The sequence below is a fragment of the Eurosta solidaginis genome, chromosome 2, assembly GCF_040869045.1.
Source record: "Eurosta solidaginis isolate ZX-2024a chromosome 2, ASM4086904v1, whole genome shotgun sequence".
NCBI lineage: Eukaryota > Metazoa > Arthropoda > Insecta > Diptera > Tephritidae > Eurosta > Eurosta solidaginis.
Window position 1 is genome coordinate 30,666,626 of NC_090320.1, and position 6,338 is coordinate 30,672,963.

Genomic DNA, 6,338 nt, shown 5'->3' on the forward strand with positions numbered 1-6,338 from the left:
ACGGTTCGGAATTGTGAAACATTAGTTAGGTAAGACTCCATTGGTGACCCCAAGTCCCAGTGTTCGTACGAGGAAACAACAAACACAAAACCGAAATATCCAACGCGCTAAAAAAGTGCGAAGTTGGCCTCTTATAAAAATGGAAATGACACTACGTATAAGGTTGATGATATAAGGCAAGTTTTTATTGCAAGGGACAAGTCAGTGATGACTCCAACGGCGTTCATCTAGAAGAAGCCCCGTTTCAAAACAATACAGTCCTAATGACAATGATCACCGCAGGTGTAGCTTATATGGCATGAAGTTGACTGTGAATCTTGAAGACAAAAACAACCCTAATCATGGTAAAAGGGTAACGCCAATAGCGCTGCCTTGAGTTCTCGTTAGATATATCAACCAAAGTTGAATTTTGTCTTTTTTACTCACCCTCATCTTCGCCATAGTATATCAGTGGTATGACCTCCTCTCATCACCAGGATGCTGCAACCGTTGCAGCAGCAGCCGCTGCCACCGTGGCTGATAGGTATTTCCACAATAAAAATATTGAATAACCAATAAAACCAGCCGCACTGCTTCATTAACCTAAATGAAACGAAATATTCAAAGGAGAATCTAGCGTCATATGGCAATATGCAATAACTTACTTGTAGCCAATGCTTTTGCTGCATCTCTGTCCCTTAATCGATCCTGCCATGGGAATTTCCTTCCTCCTCCCTATCTTGCAATTTTTTCACCTCTGCCAAATGCTATCAATTTCTGATTTTAGTAAATGTGTATAAACGGAGCCGGTACCTTCGCTATAGTGAGTATAGACTTTAGTAAACACTGTGTTGTCTTTAATGACAAATTTACGATATCCTTCAACCACACACTCTTGCTCATTATTTAAATAATGATCCTGAGACACGACCATTTCCGGTTCTAATAAATCACTAATAGGTAGTTCCTCCCCTTCCCTTATTTACGCTCTTCTGGTATTTCTTGTAAAATATGTGCAACACTGAGACAAAAGTCCCATTTACGTGCTAAATAATAATAACGATGCCTAACATTGGGTATGAACAATTGTGTTGGACTGAGAATGAATTCTCGCCAGTAAAGACCACCCAAGTGTAGAACTTTGATGAAAGATTCATGCGCCAACGACGTCTCAGAGCCCTTTACATTTTCCATAAGCACGTAGTCAATGCTGGTGCATTGTGGTAAGATGTTGCAAATGTGATGCAGTGCATCGGAACGCTTATACGCAACACCCAAACGGCTTCCCACCCTCGTATGCGGTTGGCAGGGTGACGACATCAGTATTATATTTACATTCATGTTCTCTCTTTTTTATGTGCCGCCAGACTTTGTACATTGTCGTTGCATACTGAAGTTGCTGGAAGGTTGTGTTCATATACGGCACTGGCATGTGCGGTGATGTCCATGGCAGCGACTACTGTGCCTTCAACATCAGATGAACTTAATGCAAAATACATGCCACCGATGCCATTGAAGAGTTCCAACACGCGTGGGCCCAGTCCCAGAGATAATCGCACTACTATTGTTTATTATGCCCCGCTGTGTCTCCAGCAACTCGTTGAGTATTTGTCGTACACAATATTTAGATCATGCGCCGTATCGTTATAGTCAACGCTCAGGGTTTATTATTTTTCATATTTCCCTACGATCCCATTCATTGGTGGTACACCATCGTTACGAAAAATGGAAACAGGTAATCAAGCCGGTCTTGCAACTATAACACTAGAGGCCTCACACTTACAGCGACACCTTAATAAGTCCTAGTATTTTTGAAATTCTTTCGAACCACCATCCGCAATAACAGGTATACTAATTGCCTTGGAAATTTCGCGTACGAAATCTGGATGTGCGTGTACTGCTCCAGCTGCAATGCCAGTACTAGCAAATCATGCACTAAACGAATCTCTACCCCCCTACCAAATTTCATCGAGAAGGCCTTTGGGCAACCCATACTAACATCTAGGCATGCAATGTCGTGCTCGACTAACTTTCCCATGCTCAAGGCACGTTCCGCAGCGCTGGTACCCAAATACAGTGCGACCTGTTGGCGTTCAATTGAACCGATACGAAATAAAATTGTACCCCCACTCCGATCTAAAAGGTCCGCAATGCCCAAAGCGAGCTTAACACGCCGTGTGAAATCGTACAAAAGGCGGCCACAGAATATGTAAAACGACCACCAACCAATAAAAGTGGCACCGCCGCCAATAGATAATACCAAGGGCTATCCCGACAAAAAGTTTGAAATTGCGCAACTATCGCTGTAATAGCATAATACAATGCGAAACCACTATACGCTGTAATCAGCAATGGCTTCCGTCCAAAATGACACGCCCAAGTGCCTATAAAACACAACAAAAAGCAGGCACTGAACTTTCGATGAGCGAGGATGTCATGAAAATTTTAGCAGCATATGGCTGACTAATGGTTTCTATAGTCTTAAGATAATCGCTGGCCCAACGGTATGATCCAACCAACATCAAAAACCTGGAAAGATAAGAAAAAACAAAAAAAATCCATTAACAAATGCATAAATGGGCATCGCAAACAAGGTGACAACTGACGGCGCGGCCGACGCCGCAGTTGGAGCACCCCTTTTTTTGATGCCGGTAACCTAGAAAATAAAAAAAAAAAGAAAAGGAGGAACGATACATCAAACCCATCTGCTCCATCTCCTGGATCCCCATCACCAATCACCTGAAAATAAACAAAAAATGAATTAAACCTCTGAAATAACATAAGAAATATTTATTTAAGCAAAATTATTGAAAAATATTTTACCACTTACCTTTTTGTCCGGCACCGCGTAAATTTCATATGAATTGAAGCAAAAAACGGTAAAATAAATCTTTCGATTCATTTTTTTTTTTTGCTTCATTCTCTATACTGGAATGTTCAAACCAGTATGTATGTATGTATGATACATACAAGAAAACGAGAAACGACAGAGTTGCCATGTTACCCAACTCGACCACCAAATGGTGCGTTTCTTGTTTGCGTCTGTCTAATAGTAGAGAAGACCACACAAGGTTAAATCACAAGAACCCCCCCCCCCCCCCCCCCCAACCTAACTAATCAGGCCGAAAGCATATGAATGATAATATAAATCCATTTATTATTTTTTTCAACAAATATTAAATTAAATTACTTCACAGCCGTAACTGAGTGGCACAGAAACCCACTTCAGTGGCGAAGACGGCGATGCACGGAGAGCGCTGCGGGCGACGCATACCGCTTGGGGCAACTCCAACACCGATACGGGTAAAACTGCATATGCCCATTAAGATGGGCAATCAAGCCTCCAAACGAACGAAGATGCCGTTGGCACACACGACATCGATACCCCCCCTGAGGCGTTGGACCCTGTGCTGGCTGCGGCTCCCACAACACGTTCTCGTGCGCCTTATGGAACCTGGCGTACCAGGCGGTGGTGCTCCCGCGTAACTTAACCACCAGAGGCGTCTGCAGGGCCCGGAGCACACAGGGCCTAACTTGTCGCAACACCTCCTCCACCGCCTGCTGCACCAACTCGTCCGGCGCGTGGCAAATGTAGGAGCCCCTCCGCCGCTCCGGGTATTGTACATCCGCCACCACCTGGATTGGCTCCTCTCCCCCAGTCTCCAAACACACGAGAAGCATTTGCATCGGTTCCATCTAAAAAAAAAAAAAAAAAAAAAAACCCATTAGAAAAAACTATTAAAAATCAGTGAGGAACCCGTCATACTTACATTTAAACAGCTTGAAAATCCAAATAACAATGTGGTGAGGGTAATGTATCCACCACAATCCTGCATTCATGTATCCTGGAAAATTCCTGTTACGGGAAAACAACTGGATGGCAACCCGCAATAACCACGGCAGCTTCATTAGTGCTGTCAGACTAAGGGCGGATACCGAACATTAAATGGACAAAATAAGTACCGAAAACCACACAAAACATCACAATCGGGACTGACGCGTCTTTTGTACTTTTGCCAATACGGGCATCTACTGCAGTACCAAGCAGTCATCCATAACAAATGAATTCAAAAAAAAAGGAGGAAAACAAAACAAAAACAAACCTCTCCTTGCACAAAAAATTTAACATTTTTTTTTTACAAAGACATTTTTTTTTGTTGTCGTTTTTTTTTACCCTTTCCGTTTTTTTTTGGGTACTGTTTTCTGGCTGGGGGGCAGGACTTGTTGTTTTTCAACAACAAATATCACAAAAGGTCATTATAAGAGCTCGGTGCAAAAACCATCCGAGTCCCGAAAGTAAAGAATCCCGACACGACAAAGTCCCGAAATTGGGAAAGTCAACCTCTTCTACCGGCCTAGTGTGCTACTACCCCAGTGACCTAGTTTTTGTTTCAAGGGCAAGCAAATACATATATGTATATATATACTCGCACACCACAAATTCACCATACCAGCTGTCAGCTAACCAAGAAATACACGACAGAGTTGCATGGTACATTTCGCATAATGGTACGTGCAGATAGAACGCGTCGCGGAGAACGCATCGCCAATCTACATGTAAGCACCGGCAGTAGGTACATTTTCCAATTTAATTACGATGTTCGTTCTTCGTCATGAGCTGTCGCACAAAATTAAATCAATACCGTCGTCAACCTCTCCGGTTCGTTTTAAACTCGGTTTAGTCATATAGTTTAACGTACGGTTGTTAATAAAACCCCACGCGTATCACGAAACCAAGTAATTTTGCGCGGGTGGCTTGGAATCACGTCCGCTCCAACCTCCCACACACCGCAATCTTGCTGGTTTTGTTGAAATACATAAGCTGCTCGAAATCACAGCACTAACTACTTTGCAAAAACGCTCTCGTCACTCCACGTCAGTTGACTAGTCATTTTACGGTGATAGGTTATATTCGTAGTCACATTTGCATGGGCGTGGGTAGGTTTTGTAGGGTAATAATCTAATACACAACTGACGAAATACATGCGCTGCAGCGAAAACGCGCATCACCCAACCAACCTCACGGCCACTCGCCCTGGCACATCCATAAAATGCCACAGTCGCCCTGAGAGCGAGACGACCACGTCATACGCTGGAACGGAGACCTCGGCCTCTTCGTCCAGCCCAGAAAAACCTCAAAACCCTCCAGTCTGGAACGGAGACCTCTGCCTCTTCGTCCAACCAACAAAAAAAACCGCAAATCTGGAATGGAGACCTCGGCCTCTCCATCCGGAACGACAAAAACCACAGAATAACAAAAAATGGTGCCAATCTGGAACGGAGACCTCGGCCTCTTCGTCCAGCCATCGACTATACACCTATTACATTCTGAATTTCTATATTTAAGAATTATGTATAATTCAATGGCAAGAAATATTCACTTACATCTGTTCATCACCGTTAACTTTTATCATCCTAGCTTAGGTGGCATGCTAGGCAAGTCGGAAAGGATTCCCGGCCATTTTGCGTCGCAGACGAACTCCTCATTTAGATTAAGTTTAGTGTGTAAGTCTTATAATAATTTTTCTCGTTTCAGCGGAGGTCATTGGCGAAAAACGATGTTGCGTATCGCAAGGGGGGCCGGCATGTTTAGGCAGGATGCCTAACTTTTCCGCATCTGATTGCGACCCCCCCAATGCAACTCTGCAAATCGATACTCGAATTAATTTATAACCACCCACACCATCGCCCTCATGCATGTGCATGCATGTACATGCGCGTGTATGTGTGCTTTTTGTCAGCACTCATGCATATGCATGTCGGGGTTGATGTGTGGGTGCCTTTCCCCTCCAAAACGGAGGATTTTGCGGGTCAACGGTTGTAGCTTGCTATACAACCGGCCTCTTTGATTTCAACAGCCAACCAGCACGCATCTGCCGCCAACGATCTCCACTGTTTTCCAGAATATATTCAGGTAATATTGTAACCAGGTTATATATATATATTCACATAATAAAGTTCACCCATTATAACGAGGAAAATCCTCCCGTGTTCTTCTTTCTTTTCTATTGAGTGAATCATCCATTGAGCGAGATCGACCCTTGTGCGCCTACCCACTGCCGGTTTACGACGCACTCAGGCCGAACACTGTGTATTTGATACTTTAAAAGTGGTAGAAAAGGTTTTACATTAAAATGCATCTACGAAATAGTTTCACGTTGATGTTGGTCCTGTTTAGTTGCATTTTAAGCTATACGGATGCCAATCTATCTCGCCAATCTATAAATATACGGCAAAGTCCACACTCAGTGGCAATATTTATTAACGACGAATATAAATGTGTTGGTTCCATAATCGATATTAAACATGTGCTTACAATTGAGAATCGCATAAGAGGTGTACATCCTAATAGCCTCGTC

The 6,338-nt window shown here is 43.3% G+C and overlaps 1 pseudogene; it reads right to left on the bottom strand.

Annotated features, from left to right (window-relative positions):
• Positions 1 to 432: 432 nt before the first annotated feature.
• On the bottom strand, positions 433 to 3,819 carry LOC137241485 (tRNA (cytosine(38)-C(5))-methyltransferase-like; annotated as a pseudogene).
• Positions 3,820 to 6,338: the final 2,519 nt, after the last annotated feature.